The 24,517-nt window shown below is 44.3% G+C and overlaps 1 long non-coding RNA gene across 1 annotated transcript in view; it reads right to left on the reverse strand.

Moving 5' to 3' along the window:
- Positions 1–14,947: 14,947 nt before the first annotated feature.
- Positions 14,948–24,517, reverse strand: part of LOC117803340 — a 49,647-nt gene continuing 40,077 nt past the window's right edge. Inside the window, exon 4 of the long non-coding RNA XR_004627080.1 lies at positions 14,948–15,036. This is a non-coding gene — a long non-coding RNA (uncharacterized LOC117803340). The remainder of the gene's footprint in view (positions 15,037–24,517) is intronic.

Consider the following 24,517-nt stretch of genomic DNA (forward strand, 5'->3'; position numbering starts at 1 on the left):
CGCCGATAGCTGAGCGCGGAGCCGGCGGGGCGCTGAGCTCGTTGCCCGGCCAGGAAGGGCCCAGAGCGCGCGAACAGACTGGGTGCAGAGGCTGCCGCGGCCGTTTCGGGAAAGTCCGTCTGATTCGCCACGCATTCTTGAGGACTTGGTCACCCCGCTCCTGCCCCCCCTCCCAGTAGCAGCATAGTTTTCCTAGTGCGTGTACATCATTCATTCACAAAGACTGACACACAGGACGTGAGGCATGCGGAGCTTCAGGGGCGTGCGTGCGAGCGGGCGCAGGGGGTTCTCCAGCCAGTGTCCTCCAAGGGCTTTAGGAGTCCTGGACTCTAGCCGGTTAGTGAGTCAGGAATCGGTGCAGTGTTTCTGGAAGAGCTTCGATTTTTCAGACACCCCCCCTCTCCCCAGTGTCATGGTTAAGAAATGAGTTAAGAAAACACGGAGGCAGCGTTCGTGAGCAGAATTCTCGCTGCCCTTGAGAAGGATCAAGCCCAAGGCAGCCTACAGGACACCCCCAAACAAAGGCCCAAATGCTCATGTATTATTGGGAGAGCAGAGAACAGGGTCCCCAAACTGGAATCCAGTCATGGCCTTCTGTAAGCGTCCAGTTTACCTATAGCAGCGGTTGGGTGTAAGGGGAAGCTATTATTGTGTTCCTCTAATTATGTCGCCATTAGCCTTTCGTTTCACGGACTCTCCACTAGATAAAACTGACAACCACCACCACCACCACCACCAAAAAAGTGATGCAGACGCTCTGTGGTTTTGAATTTCTGGAGTACATCATTCGCAGCTGTGACAGAATCACAATGCACAGCCCCTGTTCCATTTGGGAATTCCAGACACTTCGGACACCACACCACGATCCCAAATAATTAATGACTTTGCACTAATACATTGGTTATCATAAACGGAGCTAGTTGGTTCTAATTAACACATCAACCAGTAAATCTAGAGGAAGGTACACAGACACACATATGTGTAGCTGGAGCCAGACATGGAGATCTACTCTTGATTAACTAGAAGATTAAGCATAAATCTTTCTGAACAACCTCAAAGAAAGCTATTTTTAATAACGTTTCCTGATTTCTAAGCCTAGGTTGAGCTACCACCACTTTCCTGCAACTGGCTCAGATCAGTTGTAACACACCTGCTTACCCTCGCCTAATCCCAGTTTTGTCTCCTTGAAGCATTAGTAACTTGCAGGTTTCCCACAGCAAATGAGAAAAGGAGCCAGGAACAGAAAATAAATCTCTGGCTCCAGGTTCAAACTTCAGATTACACCCGTCCTTCAGTGCCCAGAGGAAAATATTTGTATGTGACAATTCTAATTTTTGAAGGATTGTTGTAATCCAGCTGTGTTTTCAAAAGGTGTGAGAGAACAATGCTGGCCTCCAGATGACAAGAACAGGCACTTCTGATCCTGGGAAAAGTTGGGGGAAACGGCTGGAAGAATGAATGGGATATTTATACGTCCAAAGGAGCCGCAAAGGAAAGGATCTTGAACCCCTTCTGCCTTGCCCTCTCTGAGTACATCAGCAAAAGAACTGAGCAAATCAAGAGTTGCTTTGGGGAATCTTGTTTTATTGATGTTGTGTTAAGAAAATTCTGTTATTTTTAAATCCACGTGTGAGTACTTTTCTACTTGCAAACGAAGCTGCCTCAGAGCCAGTCTTTCTCTTCCCCAGAAACCTCCTCAGCTTTCTTCCCCAGGCTAGCCTGAACCCTGCAGCCAACACCCCCCACCATCATACACTAACAGAACCCACCACGATCCAAGCGAAACACTTTCCACTCCACTCCAGCAGTGGGGGAATTTATTCCTTCGGTTCCTCAACAGCGACATCTCACCTTGTCCATCACCCTTTTGTAACCCAGTCCGGCCTCCCAGAAGCTCAAGATATTTGAAGGTCCAAATCAAGGAAGGGGGTTAGGTAAGACAGGAGGGTGGGGGGGGATAGCCAGGGGCCCACCATAGACCTCCAGGAAATCTCCTTCTGTTTGAGGCTGATGGTGAACAGTGAAGTTATCACAAATCATGCATCTAACTTCAGATCTAACTGAAACTTCGCTTGGGACAAGGGGCACTGATGTAAACAATTAAAATATGTTTACAAATGCGGGATATTAATAATCCAATCAGGCCTGCAAGTATCAAATCAATGTTGATAAAGGAAATTTTCATTCTCTTTACGACACGAGTCGATTCTTGTAAATGTTCTATGGACTTCAGATGACATTTCTATCTTACCGGAGCCTATAAGCCAATCCCTAGCCCAGTGCCTGACACATTGCAGACACTCAGGAAATACGTATTCAGTAATGGACTATCAACTTCCTGGTCACCAGGGGCGTCCACTTTGCCACCAACTCTCTCTAACTAAAAGGTTTAAGTGATCTGGTTCTGTCTGCTATGGCTTGTGAAGATGAACTAGAACATGTCAGGGACTCCGCCCCTAGGCCTGCCCTTTGTCCCCCACAGCAGAGCTGAACCCCTATTCCCCAGCATTTATGTCCACTCGGGTTCACTTGTGCCTCAGTTTCCCCACCAGCAAAACAAGATCAGCCAGGCCTTGCCTTCCAGCTATTTGAGGCAAGTTGTTTCAAGGCTAGATCTGATTGTGAGGCACTTTAGAAAAATCAACCATGGAAATACTTTCTTGCTTTTGTTTGTCATGCAACAGTCCGCTCCTCCCACACTTGGGAGAAAACAGAACGGTATTAGTAAACATTCCTAAGACCTAAGGAATTACACCCAGCAAGTGCTAAAACTCCCTAAACTAGGAACATCATGTCAATAAGAATCAAAACGGGGCTGCAAGAGTTGGGGGGACAGGGGTGTGAAGTTAGATATTAATGCTATCAAGCAACTAGTCACATTTTTATAAGAATTCCGTCACAAGCATAGAAGACGTCCACAGCATAAACTTTCTCTTTACTACTCTGCCCCTCAACTACACACCAGCCTCCATAAAAAAGAAAGATAAAAATACACTGAATCTCAAACAATCGTGAAAGACAGACTCTCCCTCTCCAGGAGCGTGGAGCTTGCAAAAGTTTGTCTCTTTCTTGAATCTTAAACTTCACCAAACCAAAGAACCTCTGGGTTTTGAGCTAAAATATGTCGTATTGGAGGTAGGTGCAAAAACATTCAGACCACTAACGGCTGATCCAGAACAAGTTTATGACTCACAGATGTTGATTTACTGGTTTAAATGTAAGATTTAAAAAAAAAAAAAAAGTCCTCAATTAACAACCTGTCTGAGTTGCGTTTGTGGTTGTTTTTTCTCTAAGAAAAGGCAACAGTCTCCATCACACACAGGGACCTAGAAACAGGCTCTAAAGCTTCACTCTAAAGCAAGTGGTTTCTCCGTGATAAGTTGAGTCATTAAAAAAGCACAGTGGGGCAGAAAACTGCCTGGGGCCTCGATATCTACCATTATCAAGCAGCAATAAAATGGCAAATTGGAGATCGAAAGGAAAATGAAAATAACTCTCTTAATTAAACTTTGATGCCAGAAGGCCTGAGGGTCAGTTCAAGAACCCAAGTGGCGGGCTCAGAGCTGTAGGGCTGCGGGCTGGCTCTGTGACCTCACCAGAGCCACTTAACCTTTGTGTGTGACAACCTCATCTCTGTCTCGGGGAATAAAATCACCCCTGGCTCTCCGGACCATGTAATACACACTCATTAGCTATTGTTTAGAAGGTACAATAAACAATGGGCCATAAGAAGAGCCGTGGTGAGGGGGAAGTAGTGGGGGGAGGGCGGACAGGGAGAGGGAGGACTTGGGGGCTGCTTGGCCCCCAGGGAAAGCTTCCACAATCAAACAAAGATGAGAGTGAGCCGTGTAGGCTCTGGAGTGGGCTTAGGTTCGAACTCTAGCTCGACCGGCAAACCGGCTTAATTCCTGCTCCTAAATGACTTACTCTAAAACCTCAGCTCCTCCACACTTAAGGTCGAGACAATAATAGCACCCCCCTTTCAGGGTCATTGGGAGGATTAAATGGGATAATGGGTGCAAAACACTTACCACGGTGTCCAGGTCAGAAAACACGCTCAGTTAAAGTTAAATCGTTGTTCCTGCTGTTAAGATCCAGGATGAGGTGAATGGTCAAGAAACCCTGTTCAATCTCTGTGTCCATCCCCTTCGCATAGTAACTTGGCTCCTCTATTTACCTGAACCGTCTTTGGGGAGAGATAGGGAGAATGATCGTGTTGAATTTAAAAATCTTTCCAGACCCCTTCCTCACTCAGTTCCTGATTTGGGAACTTACCCAGCTTTGGCCTCCCTTGAGAAATCCCAGCACTACCTGATTAGAAGAGAAAACTGCAGATTTGTATTTGTTTTAAGGGTCATGGAAAAACCGTCGTTCAAATTCAGAAGGAAGATCATGTGGGTGGTACCTCGGTGAGCCAAAGTCTTGGGTCTTGGCTTTGTCACGTGTTGGAGCTAGCTGGGAGTCTCCTAGAGATTGTCAAGTCCAGCCCTCCTGCTCAGCAGAGGGAAAAAATGAGTGCGAGAGGGTAGGGCATTCTGCCCAAGGCCACACAGCTTGCAAAAGACCATGTCAGTCCTACAACAGCATCCCCTGGACTGCTGTTCTGTCCGTGGCATCTCCTTGGGTCTACAGATGCCACATTTGCAGAAGCCACGGCCGTTCAGCGTGGTCTGTTACCAGACACTCTTGAGACACAAAGCACAATCCCATGTACGCAGAAAGAGATAAATGACCTGCCTCAATTTCTAGAAATCTGACAGTGTTCTCTGCACCCGATGTGTTGTCTTTGGGCAAGTGCAGTGCAGGATAAGCACACTAGTGTTCCCTGTGGGAGCCAGCTTGGCATGGGCTGTAGGGAGAGAAAGGGTCTGGGTTGGCTCTATTGCTGTCTGCAGTTTCTTTAGACTGTAATTATGAACCATTCAGCTGCATCTGCAGCCCCAACAATGTGGGATGGATTGGCCTAATCCGCAGACCAAGCGACACTGTCAAATCCACCAGTTTAGACATCACGTCTTCCCCTAGCAGCAAATCAGGCTCTGCTCCCACAGAAAGAGGTGAGGAGCTGCCTATCAAGGCTGCCGGGTTCCGGGTTCCGAGGCTTCCTCCACACCCACACTGAGCCCATTTCCTGGGATTGTTGCTCCCTCCTGGGCCTGGATAATGCAGAATGCAGGCTTACCCTACGAGCCTTTGGGGATCATGTAGTTTGGATTCCAATTTAAATTGTCCTAAACTGGCCTCTTGAGGAGGTAGAGGGATGATAGCCTTAGCACAGGTGGCAGGAGAACCAGTGCTCCTTAATAAAAAAGCAGAAGCAGAGAAGCAGGCTCTTAGCAAGGAGCTCCGCACCCCAGGAGAACAGAATCCTGGCCCCCTCCCCAGGCTGCAGGTGGTTTCCTCTGGTGGAAGTCTAAGGCCTTCCTCTGATCTTACCCTGCTTTTCTCTTGGGTTACAAAGACAACAGCAGACTTCAAAACAGATGTTCTCTGCAGTTGTGGTCTGAATCTTAAATTAAGATAATTTCATTGTGGAATCTTCCCCCCCCCTTCCTCCCCCTTCCATTTTAAAATGCCAAGGCAATTGCCCCCAAAGACTAGCGTTTGCCACCTCCAGAGATGAAGGAGCAGAGAGAGGGTGAAGAATTCCTCCAGCCTGTTCTTTTTTTTTTTTTTTTTTTTAAAGATTTTTTTTATTTATTCGACAGAGATAGAGACAGCCAGTGAGAGAGGGAACACAAGCAGGGGGAGTGGGAGAGGAAGAAGCCGGCTCATACAGGAAGAGCCTGATGTGGGGCTCGATCCCACAACGCCGGGATCACGCCCTGAGCCGAAGGCAGACGCTTTAACCGCTGTGCCACCCAGGCGCCCCCCTCCAGCCTGTTCTTGATGCTGGAAGTGAGACAGAGGAAGCAGAGAGCACCAGAAGAAGAAAAAATCGTCCTGACGGAAAAAGGACGGCAGTACAGGAGGAAGCACTAGAAAGCGACCTTCTCTGAGAGCAAAAAAAAAGACCAGTTGGGGTCGGGGGCAGGCATGAGGAGGTACAGTCATACAATGCTATATCCTTGGCCTTTGGGGACTTAAATCCCCAAGATCTCAAAATGAAATTAAGGCCTGGTAATGTGTCCAGTAGGGTCCCAGAGCCCATTTCATGGTCCTGCATGGCCAATAGCCATGGAAGGACAATAAAGCAAATCGTTAGGTGGTTCTCAAGCTGAAAGAGCAGCACAGGACATCAAGGGGGAAAGAAGGGAGAGGATCTTGGAAGGAGGATCCAGAAGATGCAAGGGAAGGTCAAGTTGGAAATCGACCTCAAACACAGACTTTCCCCCACATGGATGTGTTGTATGCAAAGAATTTCCCTCCCCATCCCCACGGGGTGCTCCTCTTGTGCTCGGCAGCCTGTGCAGACACCTGGTGAACATTTGAATGGGCATGTCTCCCTCCGAGGCCCCTAAAGGCAGCAACTGGGCTGAGCTATCACGACCTCCAAGGGCCCAGCTCAAGACAGCAGGAGCTTAATAAACTCCGTGGATGATTTAATTAATGAACAGGTAACTTTCTAACATTCCAAATATGGATCTTTAGATATCCGTCTTTGATTTTATTTACTTACTTGTTTGTTTATTTAGTCTAATGGGCCACTGAAAGTTGCCCAAGGCTCAAGACTGAAGACCTAGCCAAGTGACCCTTTTCCAACTGAAAAGGTTTTTATATAGTTTTATTGTGCTCCTGTCCTCTCTCNGCACAGGACATCAAGGGGGAAAGAAGGGAGAGGATCTTGGAAGGAGGATCCAGAAGATGCAAGGGAAGGTCAAGTTGGAAATCGACCTCAAACACAGACTTTCCCCCACATGGATGTGTTGTATGCAAAGAATTTCCCTCCCCATCCCCACGGGGTGCTCCTCTTGTGCTCGGCAGCCTGTGCAGACACCTGGTGAACATTTGAATGGGCATGTCTCCCTCCGAGGCCCCTAAAGGCAGCAACTGGGCTGAGCTATCACGACCTCCAAGGGCCCAGCTCAAGACAGCAGGAGCTTAATAAACTCCGTGGATGATTTAATTAATGAACAGGTAACTTTCTAACATTCCAAATATGGATCTTTAGATATCCGTCTTTGATTTTATTTACTTACTTGTTTGTTTATTTAGTCTAATGGGCCACTGAAAGTTGCCCAAGGCTCAAGACTGAAGACCTAGCCAAGTGACGCTTTTCCAACTGAAAAGGTTTTTATATAGTTTTATTGTGCTCCTGTCCTCTCCGACCTCCTTTAAAGGAAGATGTTGTGTAAGGTCAGCATATTCGTTTTCTTTTTCATCTGTGCATATTTGGTATAGGTGTCTGTGAAAAATGGCATCTGGCTTACCACAAAGCCAACCAGTCACTTTGTTGTCAGTCTGAACTTCTATGCAACAGACTGTCCATGGTCTCACTCCGCTGCTCAGAAGCAGTGTTCAGGGCTTTCTGAACTTTAAGTTGAACCGTTTATTTCACTGATTATTGTGAAGGTAAGATGCCCAGTCATTACACCCATTATTTGTAAGATTTGAGAGANGAGCCTGATGTGGGGCTCGATCCCACAACGCCGGGATCACGCCCTGAGCCGAAGGCAGACGCTTTAACCGCTGTGCCACCCAGGCGCCCCCCTCCAGCCTGTTCTTGATGCTGGAAGTGAGACAGAGGAAGCAGAGAGCACCAGAAGAAGAAAAAATCGTCCTGACGGAAAAAGGACGGCAGTACAGGAGGAAGCACTAGAAAGCGACCTTCTCTGAGAGCAAAAAAAAAGACCAGTTGGGGTCGGGGGCAGGCATGAGGAGGTACAGTCATACAATGCTATATCCTTGGCCTTTGGGGACTTAAATCCCCAAGATCTCAAAATGAAATTAAGGCCTGGTAATGTGTCCAGTAGGGTCCCAGAGCCCATTTCATGGTCCTGCATGGCCAATAGCCATGGAAGGACAATAAAGCAAATCGTTAGGTGGTTCTCAAGCTGAAAGAGCAGCACAGGACATCAAGGGGGAAAGAAGGGAGAGGATCTTGGAAGGAGGACCCAGAAGATGCAAGGGAAGGTCAAGTTGGAAATCGAGGTCAAACACAGACTTTCCCCCACATGGATGTGTTGTATGCAAAGAATTTCCCTCCCCATCCCCACGGGGTGCTCCTCTTGTGCTCGGCAGCCTGTGCAGACACCTGGTGAACATTTGAATGGGCATGTCTCCCTCCGAGGCCCCTAAAGGCAGCAACTGGGCTGAGCTATCACGACCTCCAAGGGCCCAGCTCAAGACAGCAGGAGCTTAATAAACTCCGTGGATGATTTAATTAATGAACAGGTAACTTTCTAACATTCCAAATATGGATCTTTAGATATCCGTCTTTGATTTTATTTACTTACTTGTTTGTTTATTTAGTCTAATGGGCCACTGAAAGTTGCCCAAGGCTCAAGACTGAAGACCTAGCCAAGTGACGCTTTTCCAACTGAAAAGGTTTTTATATAGTTTTATTGTGCTCCTGTCCTCTCCGACCTCCTTTAAAGGAAGATGTTGTGTAAGGTCAGCATATTCGTTTTCTTTTTCATCTGTGCATATTTGGTATAGGTGTCTGTGAAAAATGGCATCTGGCTTACCACAAAGCCAACCAGTCACTTTGTTGTCAGTCTGAACTTCTATGCAACAGACTGTCCATGGTCTCACTCCGCTGCTCAGAAGCAGTGTTCAGGGCTTTCTGAACTTTAAGTTGAACCGTTTATTTCACTGATTATTGTGAAGGTAAGATGCCCAGTCATTACACCCATTATTTGTAAGATTTGAGAGAATGCATGAAATGAACCCCATTATCTCCATCTTTGTGAGGAAGAACAGACTGTCAGGTACTTACAGGGAAGCCAGTACCTGTTACAAATCCCCTTTACCTTCTCAGATTTGCTCTAACTGGTCAGGTTGCTAGAAGCACGGACCATATTGCAGACATCCCCCATTAGAGAACGAGAACGGGAGAGCGTGGGAATGAGGAGGGCAGAGGGAGCACACTGAGCCACAAGCACCTAACAGGTGACACTAAAAAATAAATAAATAAAAAATAAACACCTAAAGAAGGCCTAACTCCTCCTGTTGGCTGCACGGTGACAGCCCACTGTTCTCTGTACGTGGTTGTATCTACTACTGAATAATGGAAGTATCGCAACAGAAAAGCAAGGTGATCTTAAACCACAGAAACAAAGGAAATTACGGGTTTGGCTGGGGTCCACCGTTACCCCCAAGCTGTGATTAGGATCATGAGCACACATTATTTTATCACCCCAAGGAGAGGACCTACGTCCTTTTTTTCTTGGACCTATTACATGAGAAGAGGCCCAAGAAAAAACTGAATGTGTCACACCGAGAACATCTTCCTAGCAGGAATTATAACATTCTGTGGGTCATCTACAAATGTCTTACTCAGGAACGTATTCCTGTCTCACCTTTAGCATCCTGCACTGAACATTATCGTGTCATTAGGAATTCATACGAAGACTACCTTTGCCCCCTAAATTCCCTTGCTGTTTCAGATCTCCTTTTGTACATGGACTGCCCTGAAAAATGTACATAAAATCCAGAGTTTTGTAACTCGTCGGGAACATAAATCCATAAAAACAACTCTACGGTGTCCAGGGTAATTATTCATTTTTGGAATTGACTAAGTACCCAATATACCACTGATAGAAAGTTGACAGGTGAAAAATAGCCTCAAGAAGGGATATGTCAACTTCTCCAGGATTACAGCTCACATGTAATTCTCTGCTCTTAAGGGCCGAGGAGAGATGAAGTCTTCTTTCATTTGCAAGGAGCCAGCTGTGCTCACTCTGCATCTTACATCACCTCTCGGGAAGGAGTCAGAATGGAGTGGATGGTCCTGGCAATGACGCATGAGGCGGAACAGACCCCAGCTCACATCTCATCTATCTGGATTGGCTTCTATACAATAAAAACCTTTCTTCCTCGGAGTTGGTGAAGAGGAGAGAAGCAAATCCGACACGTGTGACGTGCAAGAAGGCGCCATTTAATCAGTCAGGCCTGTGAAGCACTTTCAAGCGTTCAGGGCTTGAAATGATAGGTAATGATAGGTAATGTGGAGCACGAAGAAAGTCGAAAATAGAGAAGTTACTTCTTAATGGAAATGTATTTCATCAGACTGATCAGAAACATGTGTTTTCCCCAGACTGGGAAACCATTTTGAAAGACCTCATCACAAAAAGGCCTTGGGTGGGAAGGGCCACTAGGGACCTGCTGGAGAGGGGAGGAGGGAGGTGCAGCTGGGTGGGGAGCTGGCAACAGACTGTGGGAGAAAGAATAAACAGCAGTCAGCTCTCTGGTGGCAGGTTCCCAGGAGAGATGCCTTTCCAGGAATTAAAAATTCTAAATAATGTTGAGAATTGTCAAAAATCAAAAAGATTACGGACTTTTCTTTCAGGGAATTCCACAGCATTGAGAGAGACCAGATGGCTGGCAACAACCATTCCCAGATCCGGGAGAGGCCCGGCATCCACATATACTCTTCATTTTCAGTGAGCTAACATTTTCTGATATGGAGAGTATTTTTTTTTTAATTGAACTGAATTGGGCTGAGGTGTAGCGGTAAAGAGACAATTCCAAATAAGCGTTCCTGTTTTCAAAAAGCCCATACGACGAAGACCAGCAGTTTCTTGTCAAATGGACTATCGGGCTTCGGTGTCTTAGCTTCATAGACTCTACTCAAGCTCGAAAATTACTGAGGAGGCAATGCAGTAAAGGAGTTAAGAGCATAGGCTTGGGGTCGCCTGGGTGGCAAGCGGTTAAGCGTCTGCCTTCAGCTCGGGGCGTGATCCTGGCGTTATGGGATCGAGCCCCACATCAGGCTCTTCTGCTATGAGCCTGCGTCTTCCTCTCCCATTCCCCCTGCTTGTGTTCCTCTCTCGCTGGCTGTCTCTATCTCTGTCGAATAAATAAATAAAATCTTAAAAAAAAAAAAAGAGCATAGGCTTGGCAGTAGATAGACAAAAGTTCGAGTTTCAGCTTGGCCCCCCTCCAGCTGTCAGTCCTTTGGCCTCAGAAAACCTCAGCGTCTTCATGGCTAGAATGGAGGTGATCATCATGCCCAGCTCACAGAGTTGAACCAAAGACGGAATGGACGTGTGCCAAGTAATTTGCCCTGGGCCTGATGCAGAATGAGCGTTCAACAACACCTTGCTCCTGTTAGTCAGTAGAAAAATCACAATTGTGACTTTGGATTTAGCGAGCATAACATTCTCATAGAAGTTAATCCAAGGTGTACAATGTTCCCATGATGAGATTAGGATATGGTGATCCCTCTTGGTGTGTGCCATTACATCCATAACATAATAATATACATAATTTTAGGTCTGAGTATGCAAATCACACCATCCTCTTGGATGCAAGGGGATTGGTTCCCATTACAGAGACGTGACATACGGTTATGGAAGCTCTAATCGTATGTTCTTGGCCACATGCCACATTAGCGGCGAAGAAATATTCACTCTCCGGGACTCTTCCAATATTGGATCATCCCCACTTCGGGCTGCAGGTTCTCCTACCCATTCAGTGATTCCGTACAACCTGAGCAGAACGAGAACTTCAGCAAATGGCTGTGCCATTTGGCTTTCAAGCTGGTCAGTGACTTAGCAGAACCTCACTCACCCTCGGATACACACCCCGTACCATGCGGTCTGAGGCATTCCTCGAGCTGGCTCCCGTTAGGCAGTACCCCACCGCGTTCACTCCACGGAAGTCTTGTCCTGCGTTTTCCCATCTTACACTTCTCTAGCCTATCTCTTTTTCTGACAGCTAGAGTTCTCTAACCTCTTAACTTGGGCTGTAAACCTGAACCTCAACCCATCTATAGCCCCATACACATGCATTTTATTACAGACTTCTGGACCCACGCAGCACTCCCCCAAGCTTGGACTTGCCACCCAGAATTCAGATGAAGTGTTTTACTCGCTGGCATCAGCAACCCGTGCTGACCAGTGGCCCCCCAGAGCCCCGGGGAGAGGTAGTCCTCGTTGCCCCTTCCGCTGCCAGGCAGAGCCCTCCTTGCTCTGTGCTGCCCAAGAGCAACCCGGATTTTGCTATTTCGGGGGCACCAGCTACATAATCTGTATTCTGGCACCACCAGTGCCTGGCACCCAGCCATCCTGGCTGGCACAGGAGAACGCGCATCGTCTCCTCTCTTGTTGCCTGCTCCATGTTGGCAAGATGAATGCCACATCGTTGGGAAAGTGGACTTAATTGGTTTTCTGGGGGTGTTTGGTTAAGTCACCCCACCTCAGCTCCAAGTTGATTAAAGTGTAGCTTTGCCCTTTCCAACAACCGTGGCAAATAAATGATGGGGAAATACTCCCAAATGCACATGGCTGGGTGCTCTCGTTGTTTTTTTTTTCTTTCCTAGTGACTTTGGGGAGGTTTGGGCACTGATCCTGCATACACAATACCGTTCTTGTTCTTCTTTTCTCGACAGAACAGCCTTGAATAGCTCTGTCTAAAATTATAAGCAGGGGCAGCCCTAGGCTCCAAGAGATCAGAGCCCTCATGCTGGGTCTGAACAAAGGCCTTGCTTTTCCCCAACAATTAGCCCTGTAAAAAAGGACATCTATCTCCCTCTATTAAAGCCACCACGTGCCTTCAAGTCAGCCCATTGTAAAGCTAATTAAATAACACGCCTCTCTCCCCATGCAGGTCTCCTGATTAGCTTTCCTCTGTCCAAGACCTCTCTGCAAGGAGCTGCAAGATAGACAAGCCAACGTTGGACTTCTCCTAAGCCATGTTATCAATATGGTTAAGTTTGTTCATGCTCCGGAGTCTTCCATTAGCTCAGACTTTAGTCACCTCCACCTTCAAGGAATAGATAACATATATTATTACCTGTTACTATTATCTGTTATTATTATTGAGCATTATTTTAAAAAATCAATGCTAAGGGAGGGGTAAATTTCTGTCCTAGTGTGAAAGCTTTGGTGGCTATCCACCCACATCAGGCTGAAGGCGCGGCCACCACCCCCGAGGGCAGCATGTGTGAAGGACTTGGAACAGACGTTGCAGAGCCTGGGGAAGACACCACCAAGCCGGCCACAGGGGCCACTGGCCAGTCTCCACCACACACGTCCGCGGACAGGGGTGACCGATGAAGCACGAGCTTCTCGGAAAGGTACGCTATAGGAAAGCAGAGACAAGAGTTCAATCAACATGTTTTAAACATGATGTAGAAATAATGAATTCCATCAAAGCCTCCTTACTGCTGAGCAGATAAAATCCAACCAGAGCCCAAAAGGCCAGAATTGGTCCCTGCCCGTCTTCCAGCCATGTTTCACCTTCTCTCCTGCAGAGGGACACTGCCCTCCAGGGCACCCGCGCTTGTGGGGAGCCCTCGAACACACCCCAGGGCCTCATCCTTCTGTGCGCTTCTCCGGGCCTTGCCCTTTCAGGAAAGCCCTGCTCCCCCAGTCCCACTCATCTGTCAGGACAAAGCAGCAAACATTACCACCCCCACCCCACCCCCACTCTGCCCCACGCTCCCTTACCCGCCCCCCTTGAAGGTTTCCTGGGCCTTCCTGGATGAAAACAGGCACTTCCTCCTCTGCTCTCTCTGAACAAACGGCCTCCAAGTCAGCACCTCCAGGCTTCTGACTGAGCACGTCCAACACTGGGGACCATACACCTCAGCCCTTCAAGGGCGGGAACCATGATCTATTCAAATGGTAATTTCCAGCTTAAAATACAGTGACTTGGACATAGTGACCTAGTGAATGCTTAATAAAGGTTGAAAAGAACAAATAACTGACAAAACGAGTGAAAGAAATAATAAATAAATAGATGAATGAATAAAACTAGCATCTGATACGAAATGTGATCTGAGATGGTGATGGTAGTCTCAGGCCTGCTCCCGGCTTCACTGCTCCCAGCCCCGTGTGCTTGGAAAAGGGCACTGTTATCTTTCAACGTGGTTCTCCCTCTCTCTGAAATTGTCCGACCTCAGGGTGCCTCGGTGGCTCAGTCCGTTAGAGTCTTAGGTCATGATCTCAAGGTCATGAGATGAGCCCTACATTAGGCTCCATGCTCAGTGCAGAATCTGCTTGAGATTGTCTCCCCACCCCCACCGCCCCCACCAGATCATGCACTCTCTCTCACGTCATAAAAAAAAAAAAAAGAAAAAATCGTCTGATCTCATACGTGTGCATACACATGCACATACTTCTCAGATACATTTTTTTAAATACTAGAATGGAAAGAGACCAGGCCGACCATTTTCTAAATCTGCTTAATAGTTCTAGAGCTTAACTTTTCAAACCAAGCCTAGTTTTTGAGGTTTCTGGCTCATTGAGTCACTGGACCATATAAATCTTCCTTTCCAAGTGTTTTTAAGAAGATTCTACCAGCCTTCTTGAACGTCTGATACTGATGAGTGGATGACTAAATATAAAGTAAGTCCATATACCATTTAAGTTTCCCATGAAATAATCGTGCGCCTCCAAATCAGAAGGGAAAAAAGAAAAGAAAAGAAAAAACAAAAAAAATAAATAAAAATTAAAGCATGTGGCAAGAGATTTTGAACTCTGCCAAATCACCAAACATTTAAAAACAGCCGAAGTCACTGAAAGATTACTATCTTTAAAATGTAAGGCCCCGGGGCGCCTGGCTGGCTCAGTCAGTGGACAATGAGACTCTTGATCTCAGCATTGTGGGTTCGAGCCCCACAGTGGATGTAGAGCTCACTTAAAAATGTTTTTTAAATAATAAACAAAGAAACGAACATAAAACCTCATAGCAAAACTCATTGCCTGATGATTTGTCTATAAATTCACATCTAAGCTGATGACTTTGGGGTGGTTCTTCCCTTGTTATTTTCCCATCACAATCTCAACTGCTAAAAAAGATATTTTTCTAATATTTGTGGTTACCTTCCACACAGAGAGAGAAATGAAGGCGTAAAGACAGAGTGGAAGATTCCGTGGTCCTCCAGCAGCAAGAGAGAACCATTTCAGGTTTTTACCCTCCAACCTGAAACTAAGGGAAAAAACACTGTCATTCATTTGGCAATCACTTTGTTCTGGCCAGCTTCCTACTTGCTAAAGTGGAATGCCCACTTTATAATGATCATAATGGATTGAAAGCCATAAAATTAGATTCTGGCTGGCAATAAGCTCTTTATTACTTGACTTTACCACAATGGGCCTCCATTCTCAGATCTTGCCTTAAGGAAGACTCATCCAAGACCTCTAAGATATGTAAAAACAGGATAATAAATGAAGACAAATAGATCTGCATTTCTATATAGATCTGACTCCTCAAGATACAGCTTGGTGAGAATACAAAGCAGCCATTGAGCATTGAGCGTGTAAAAATAACACCTGTTAATTTATCAAAGACAGATCAAATAAACTACACGGCAGAAATAAACTATTACAACAAAGATAAATAGAAAACATGGCAGCAAGGGAAGAATGATTGGAAATAAATATAAGTGTGAATGCCACCATATTAATCAAAGAGAAATATCAGATGCACATAATCAATGCACTTTAAGCAAAGAGTAGGAACGTTTAAGATAAGAACTATGTTTTGTAAATGTGAGTACTATCATGGAGGTATTGGGTACAAGAATTAAGTACATTGGGTAAACACAGTATTATTAAGGTCCTAGAAAATAGCATACTTTATGTGCAAGAGACATGCTGCTTTCTAAATCCAATTGAAGTTTTCAGCCATATTAAAAGCCATAAAATAGACAAATCAAGATACAAAAGAACCCTCTCATTAGCTGGAGGAAGAGTTCAGAATTGAAGTGTTGATGGTTCATGTCAATATATTCCAGTTAGCAGGTTATTTAAGCGATGACATCAGAGTAAGAGGCCATGTACCTCTGCAAATGGAATCCCTGAGAAGAGCAATCAGGAGACATCATGTCACGCTACCTTCATAGAGTTTGGGTCATTTTATTTAAATCCTTTATGAGCCAAACCTCAGCACTGAATGTGAATAAGCACACTCCTTCTCTCTGATGGAAGGAACAGCAGTGCTTTCCCTTGTCTGGCCTGGAAGGTCACAAAGCACTTTGATCAACATCATGTCCCAGCACCTCCGAGATACGTCTAGAAGGAGGGAATGCATCCCAGCCCTCAGCATGCCAGTGTTTGTCCAGGGTGGAGAGACTCTCCATTGTTATTGCTCAACTCTGATCCACGAGAGCAGGGCAAAATAGTGAAGATCCACGTTTGCTCAGCTCTTGCAAATTATTCATATGTCCCACATCTCTCTCACCTACCACTCAGAGATCTTTAAGTGTGTTTTTTGCCCGCCAAGTCTTTTGTCTTCATTCGTTGGATTTCTTATTAGACCTTTTATCACTTATGGACCATAAACCACCTAAACCATCTGAATCCTTATGTTTCCACCAAGAAAGGGTGAGGGGGAGACGGAGGGAAGGCATGGTGTGGTGGAGAAGAGATTATCAATGCATTAATTCCCACCCATCTTCACTCAAAATAGAAATAAGGAGAGCTGTCATTGGGAGGTGGATAGAGTAGGGTCCCAAGTGATACATCTGGTCGAGCTCAAGGATGAACCAGAGGAAGAATGAAATCAGGGTCGGGATTAAGGGAAAGGGGGGGAAGAACTCAGCTCCCTTCCCATGGGAACTAAGAGGCGAGGGAAGCTGACATGGAGTTAGGTCTGCGCTCAGAAGGCTCAAAGTGTGCCATACATCTCTCTCACAGCTGCAGAGGAAAATGTTGGGAAGCATTAGAAGTAAGAGCAGCTGGTCACAAAACACATACGTCTAAATTGTCTTTTTTCTATTTATATATGTATACTGGGATTTTATAATAACATGTTCCAGTAGTGACTTCAGGACAAGTAGGACATACATTACAAATGCACAGACAATACATTCTGGGAAATGTTCCATTGTTCTAAAGTCACATACCCCCATTCTTCACCAAAGGCCAAGTGAGCACCTGAAAGAAGGGAGAGACAGAAGCGGGATGGGAAGAGAACTCGGGGGGTTAATTGCAGATATAATATTTATTGACGCCTCTACTGTAAAAGGTAGTTCCACTTCCTTAGATTCACAGTGGTTTTTCCTTCAAGATGCCCAAACTGAATATACTAATTTTATTAAAAGTCTTGCTTATGCCAAACTCTAGATTAAGGATATTTGCCAGACAACTGTTAGTGACTTTTTTTTTTTAAATCTATCAAAGATAAGGCCAAAAAAAAAAAAAAGTAAAAAGAGAAATGTCAATATTAATGTCTTGGAGAAACAAACATGCATTAAATGAGATTTATACAATTAATTCATAAAATGAATTAATAAAATTTTCTTAGAAAAGTCTGCTGATTTTTTTTTCTTTCTGGAGTTAAAGAAATTTTTGGAGATTTACTTATTTGTTTATTTATCCTTTGCTTTATTGACTCCTCTTAATATCTCCAAAACTTAAAACCAGTACACCAAGAAAGACAAAAAGAAACACACTGAAGTAACTTAAAAATCAAATATTGTTTGTGTTAGTTTAATTGTAATACAAGAGGTAAGGGGAAAGTGTTATGTTCCCCTTTAGGGATGAGGAAATTGACAACCAATCAGCATAACTATATTTTTAAATTTTGCATTCTTCAGTAACTGCACACATAGTGGCCACTTTCTGCTGCCTTTTCCTGGTAACTATTATTTCATAGGTCCAGTGCAAAGCCCAGCACAGGGTTTAATATTAGGCTACAGAGTCAGGCTAAGCTGAGCTCATAACTGGGGTCTGTAACTTATTAACAGTGCAACTTTTAGCACATTACTTCAACTATATAAAGCTCAGCTTGCTCCTCTATAAAATGGACTCACAGGATTTTTTGGTAAGATTTAAGTAAGATAAAACATGTAAAATATTTAACAGTGTCTGATTCAAAATAAACAACAAATGGCAATTTCTTTTCAGTTCCAAAATTTTTAAAAAATCACGTTCCAAACCAGACTTGGAGCTCAGGTATCCTCAACTCACTAAGTTCACTATCCATCAAAAAATACTCATCACAGTGAGCAATGTTGAAGAACCACTTAATACAAATGAATATCTATGCCACAGATAAGAAATACATAGGTGGCCTATGTATTTAAAAATACCTACTTATAAGATTGCCAAGACAATAGGATAAGAAAAATTTTTACTGGGGCGCCTGGGTGGCACAGCGGTTAAGCATCTGCCTTCGGCTCAGGGTGTGATCCCGGCATTATGGGATCAAGCCCCACATCAGGCTCCTCCGCTATGAGCCTGCTTCATCCTCTCCCACTCCCCCTGCTTGTGTTCCCTCTCTCACTGGCTGTCTCTATCTCTGTCAAATAAATAAATAAAATCTTTAAAAAAAAAAAAAAAAGAAATTTTTACTTATTTAAGTAAACTCTGTGCCCCACGTGGGGCTCGAACTCTTGACCCTGAGATCAAGAGTTGCATGCGGTACTGACTGAGCCAGCCCGGCACCCCAGGATAGGAAAAATCTTCCTACAAATAGTGCTGGGACAATGAGCTATACATATACAAAAGAAAGAAATTGGACCCCTTACTTCATGCTATGCACAAAAATTAACCCAAAGTGCATCATAGACCTAAATGTAATAACTAAAGCTATAAAACCCTTACAAGAAAATATAAGAGTAAATCTTCACAACCCAGGTTAGTCAATGACTTCTTAGCTGTGACACCAAAAGCATGAGAGACAAAAGAAAAAATAGATAAATCAGGCTACCATAACTAAAAATATTGGTGCTGTGAACCAAAACATCAAAAAAGTAAAAAGACAACCCATATTAAGGGAGAAAATATTTGCAAAGTATGTATCTGATAAGGAACTTATATTCAGATTATATAAAGAACTCTTATAACTCTGTAGCAAAAAGATAGCCCAATTTAAAAAAAAATGGGCAAAGATTTAAATAGACACTTCTCCAAATACAAATGGCCAATAAACAGGTGAAAAAGGGCTCAAGATCATTCATTAGCCATTAAGAAAAATCAAATCAAAACCAGAATGAGATACTATTTCCTGTTCACTATGAGAGCTATCAGAAAGACAGACAATAACACATATTGGTGAGAATATGTAGAAATTGACACCCTTGTACGTTGCTGGCAGGAATGTAAAATGGTGCCATCGCTTTGGATAACAATTTGTCAGTTCCATAAGAGTTACCATAGAACCCGGCAGTTCCACTCCTAAGTATAAACCCACGTGAAGTAAAAACATAGGTTCACACAAAAACGTATACATAAATGTTCACAGCAGCGTTACATACAACAGACATAAAGTGAATACAACTCAATTGTCTGTCAAATGGTGGGTAAATAGAATGTAACATATCCACATAATGGAATATTATTTGGTGATGAAAAAGAGTGAAGTACTAATAAATGGTACAACATGGATAACATTTGCAAATAGTCAAAGAAGTCAGCCACAAAAGACCACATATTGTAAGACTGAATTTACGAGAGAAGGCCAAAATGGGCAAATTTATAGACAAAAATTAGACCAGTAGTTACTAACATATAGGGGTGAGAGGGATAAGGGAGAATGGGACTGACTGCTAGCAGGTATGGGATTTCCTTTAGGAGAAACAGAAACATTCTAGAATTAAATTACGTGATGTTTGCGCAATATTGTGAATATGTTTAAAACCCTTAAATTGTATACTTTAAATGGGTGAATTATATAGTATGTGAATTAAGTCTCAATAAAGTTCATCTCAAAACTGTCAAAACAACAACAATAACAGCCCTCGGCTTTTCCAGAGGTGAAGTCAAGACAAATAAAAGGGAGAGAAAGAATTTCCTATCATCCAATAAAGCCTGCCCAGCGGAGTCTATGAACATCATCTCAAGACCATTGCTTAACCAAAGTTCAGTGGAAAAACATCTAACATTTCCATGACCTTCTTTTCTAAACTTCCTAAGTGGCTCAGAGAGAGGCTGCCCGGGGAAACTCCAAATGGAACCTAAAAATATTATCTCCTGGCTTTATAAACACCAGGAACACTAATGAAGTGAGGAGCAGCAGACCTAACGAATGGAACATTTCATTCAGGTTGGCAGGCCCGAGCAGAGTCTGAACTCAAATCTGAAGACAGTCAGGAGGGCCCAGGAGGGGCTAGATGAGGGCCGGGGAGGTGAAAATCAACACAGGGTGAAGAAGGAAAGAATAACAGTGAACTAGGATACATAAAGCAGAGCAAGAGTGACCACTATTCTAAACATCAGTAAAACAACCCCTTTTCAGATCTAACTCCCCATCCTCATTCTGTTGACCAAGTTTGGACAAATGAGTGCTTTTCAAGGCAAATGCCCTGTATCTTCACTTTCACGTAATTTGCACAGAGGCCAGAGGGGGAACCAGGTTGCCTTGGTCTCTCCTTACTCTAGTGTGCAGTAGGAATATTCTTACAACTCCCACTCTCCTGAGGCTCACCTGGCTGCCCAGCGTAGGTCTGTCTGTCTTAGCTTCCCATCAGCTTATGCTGATGCTCCTTGAGGACAAATGGGCCACCCTATTCTGTATGCCCAATACCTCATGCAGCATAAAGGCTCAACAAATATGTGTTGATTGATGACAGACAGAATAAAAGTGCTCTGATGTAACCAAGACCCTAAACCAGTCAAAAACCTTGCATTACCTCTAGTCCAATTGAGGACCAAGACACCAACCACCCCACCAGTAGCTCTGACGAGTGTGGACAACCAGCATACAGATATGTATCACATCCTCTGCTCTATGGCAAGTATTGGGCTAAACATTGGGAATATGGAAATAAACGGTAAGTTCCCTTGGCTTAGAGGGAGAGAAATTGAAGACAAAGAACCTTCTGGAACAATCTTTAGATTTTGCTCTGAAGATTTTAGGGTGTTTTTCTGTTTGTTTGTTTTGTTTTAATTTAGTAACTTCTTAACTGATTTTAAAATCCAGGGTAGTTATCATGACCATCCTGACAGAGGAATCTCATAACCGTGTCTTGTTTATCCAACAGACCTCAACTATGTGCCTTTGACAATCCAGGTACTTTGCCAGGTACTAGGAACAGGACCAGGACAAAGGCCTACCCTTGAGGTACATACAGATGAGCAGCAAAGACAAAAATCAGTGATTGCAGAAGAGTGAGATAATCTGCAATTCAGGTACTCACCAGTATCGGGGCAATGCAACGGGGGCCTAAACTAAGAGACTGGCAATCATCATCCTCATCATCATCCTTATAAATTCACCAGATATTTAGAAGATAAGATTGACAGGACTTGTGTCCAAATTAGTATGAGGATAGGCTGATTATCTGCTGCTTTTGAATCCTTAGAGTTCTCCCTTCTTCTTCTGCTACCAGACCCCTCCTTCTTCCCTTCTAGGAAAGACAAGAAGACATGAGCTAAAGAGAGAGAAGGAGGAGCAAGAAGAGTAAGAGAGGAAGAAAGAGACCCAGGAAGAGGAGGGCAAGGGACTTGACAAGATTATTGCTATCCTAGGGTTCCCCAGGCAGGCTCTTCTGGACTTCTCAGTTCTGTGAGACAAGAAATCCCATCTTCATGTTAAGTTCATTGAGCCAGATTTCTGCCACTTGCAAAAAAAGAGCCCCAAACAACACAAGGGTCAAAGCAGAAAGGAGGGAGTCAATACTAAGTCCTAGTTTCCTAGGCTGGTAATTAGTAGATCACTTGACTTTTGCCAAGACAGGATGGAGGGTCTAGGTTACATTACAGAGGTGGGACAGAAAGCAGTGAGCTCAGGTGTAACCTTGAGACAACCGTGTGATATCCAGGTGAACTACTCACAGGAAAATATTCATGGAATAGACTTCAACATTAACCATTAACTGATGAAACTGAAGTGCCATTTCCCCCTAAAGTATTCTTTAATTTACAAATTTTCTTTAAAGGGGGGGGGCTTATTTTTCTAATAATTATTACCAAAAAAAAAAAAAAAATAAGCCTGGCACATTTGCACCTGGCGAAGTACTAGTTCCCAGCCAGAAAGAGAGAAATGAGTATGTGTTTTAAAGCAATCTGAACCACGCAGATTCTCTCTTGCTTTTCCGGCAGGTTTTCCACTTCGCTTAGATGAATAATTTCGATTAAATGATTAATTTCCCCCTGCCCACCTGCCATAGATATCGGGAAATACGGGCAGTGGAAAGCATAAGTGATCAATAACAATGGGAAACATGTAGAAGGACATTTCAAACCGTCTCTCCTTTGCCCCCAGATCGTATTGGTCGAGTTCTCATAACACACGCTGAGTCCCCTTTTTGCTTTGCTCCTAAAGCAGAACTAGAAGATTATTCTTTTTTTTTTTTTAAGATTTTATTTATTTATTTGACAGAGATAGAGACAGCCAGCGAGAGAGGGAACACAAGCAGGGGGAGTGGGAGAGGAAGAAGCAGGCTACCAGCCGAGGAGCCTGATGTGGGGCTCAAACCCAGAGCACCGGGATCACGCCTTGAGCTGAAGGCAGACGCTTAACGACTGCGCCACCCAGGCGCCCCTAGAAGATTATTCTTGAAATCAATAGCTTTCTTTTCATATCTGACCTGGTCTTTCCCACTTGATAGATTCCTAAAACATTCCCTTGAAGTTCCCTTAAAAGGTTTGGAAATTTTTGTCTTATGTGACGGGAACAGAAGGATAACAAAAAATGACTTAACCTACTTCAGAAATATCCTGAAGGATATTTGAGGGGATAAGCAATTCACAAACTCCTTTAATAATGGATTTCGGAGTTAAATTTCACCGTAGCTAACCTAAACCTCTCTTTTCCCATTGTCCCCATTTTCCCCCTTAGTCGTCAATGGATCTAAAGAACAGCTGGTAAGTCCCTGATAATACTTTAAGAAGAGTTAAGTCTGCATAGTTGTTCATCTTAATTGATTTTATATTTAGTTCCAACTCACTGCTTACCTGAAGCTCAATGTCTATGAAAGGCAATGAAAAATTTGAAAAGTAAGTCAAGCCGGGGAAGAGGAGTGGACACGTGGCATAGCACTTGATGTCACAACACCAGCAGGCTGAATTGTAGAGACCACCCTAAGGGTTAGAGGAAAGCTGTTTTCCTCGTAGATTTCGTAATTTCAAGTTTTTAAGTGCTCTCTGATATGAAAACAGGTGGAGAGCAAAACAAATGTTCTTTCAATTCCGTTAAAACTTGTGAGATCAGGAAGAAATGCTGAAAGGGCAGATGGAAAAGTGATTAATTGTTTACTAAAAAAAAGAAAGAAAGAAAAAATATGGAATTTCCCTCCTCCGCAGCCCAGTCAGTAGGGCTGGGAGAGGCAGGCCGCCCCCCCCCCCGGGGAATTGTGGATAAATGCACAGAGGCTTAGAAGCCTCATCCCTGAGCCCCTCACCCCTGCCTGCTCCCAATTCTGCGCAGAGACATTTCAATTCCATTCTCTTCCAAGGCTCCCCCTCTCCCATCTCCAGAGCAGAAGCCCCGAATCACATCATTGAGTTTAAAATAAAGAAATGCTTTTCCTAAAGAATTCGCACACAAATAATCTCATTACCCCAGCACTTAGGTTTATACAGCAGACGTCTTCTGCCAGGAGGAGAAAAAAAAAAAAACAACAACAATCTACGCTCACTCACATGGAACAGCTGCGGGGAGAAAAATGGTATTTAATTCATTGTGAAATATTCAACAATGGCTACACTGCACTTTTAAAAGCCTTTTGATAGTAGAACCCACAGAGAACAGCCCATCCTGTGTGCTGAAAAGCAGCTTCCCCACAATTAGTCCCTCTATTCAGAGGTCTGAGAAGTCTGTGTAAACTTCAGCACGTGCTATGTACGCTGTGGATAGCTTCAAGGGTATAACCTTTCACAAACTTCGTAGGGTTTAGTCTTGCTCAGCGACTCTGTCTGCTCCCAAAGCTAGTTGGGGGAGAAGGAGAAAGGGGGCAAATGGAGTGTGATGCTTAGGTGACAGACCGTCAATGAACCCCCAGCAAAGGAAAACCTATTCTCCCAGGGGCCCTGCCGATGACCGAGCTCCTTCATGCCTGATGTCAGACCCAGGCTACATAGGCTCATTTTCTCTATTCATGGGTCTCTGGTCTGTGGGACAATGAGGAAAGCTTATATTCTCTTATCCTCTAGAGCGGACTCTAGCCACTAGGGATGAAGCCACAGTGAAGACCTAAAAAACATTTTGGGGGCAGGCCAAGTTTGCATCAAGGTCAGAGCACGGGCTCTGCCGTAGGGTCCCAGTTTAACTGACCCTCTCCCCACCTCCCAGAATTACACTTAGACTTCTTTGGGGGGGGGTGGTCAAGTTACCTCTCTGAGCCTCATTCCTCTCATCTGTAAAATGGGTCATAATATATCATCCTCAAAACAAGGTTTTAAGAGTGAAATCACCACACTTGTGTGACTCTTGGTATAGAGAAAGTATTTAATGAATGACATGACAATTACTCTTCCTCTCTAGCTGTTCCAGAAAGAAGGCAGGCCTTCTCCTGGGATTCTAT

The sequence above is a fragment of the Ailuropoda melanoleuca genome, chromosome 8 (genome assembly GCF_002007445.2).
Source record: "Ailuropoda melanoleuca isolate Jingjing chromosome 8, ASM200744v2, whole genome shotgun sequence".
In the NCBI taxonomy this organism is placed as follows: domain Eukaryota; kingdom Metazoa; phylum Chordata; class Mammalia; order Carnivora; family Ursidae; genus Ailuropoda; species Ailuropoda melanoleuca.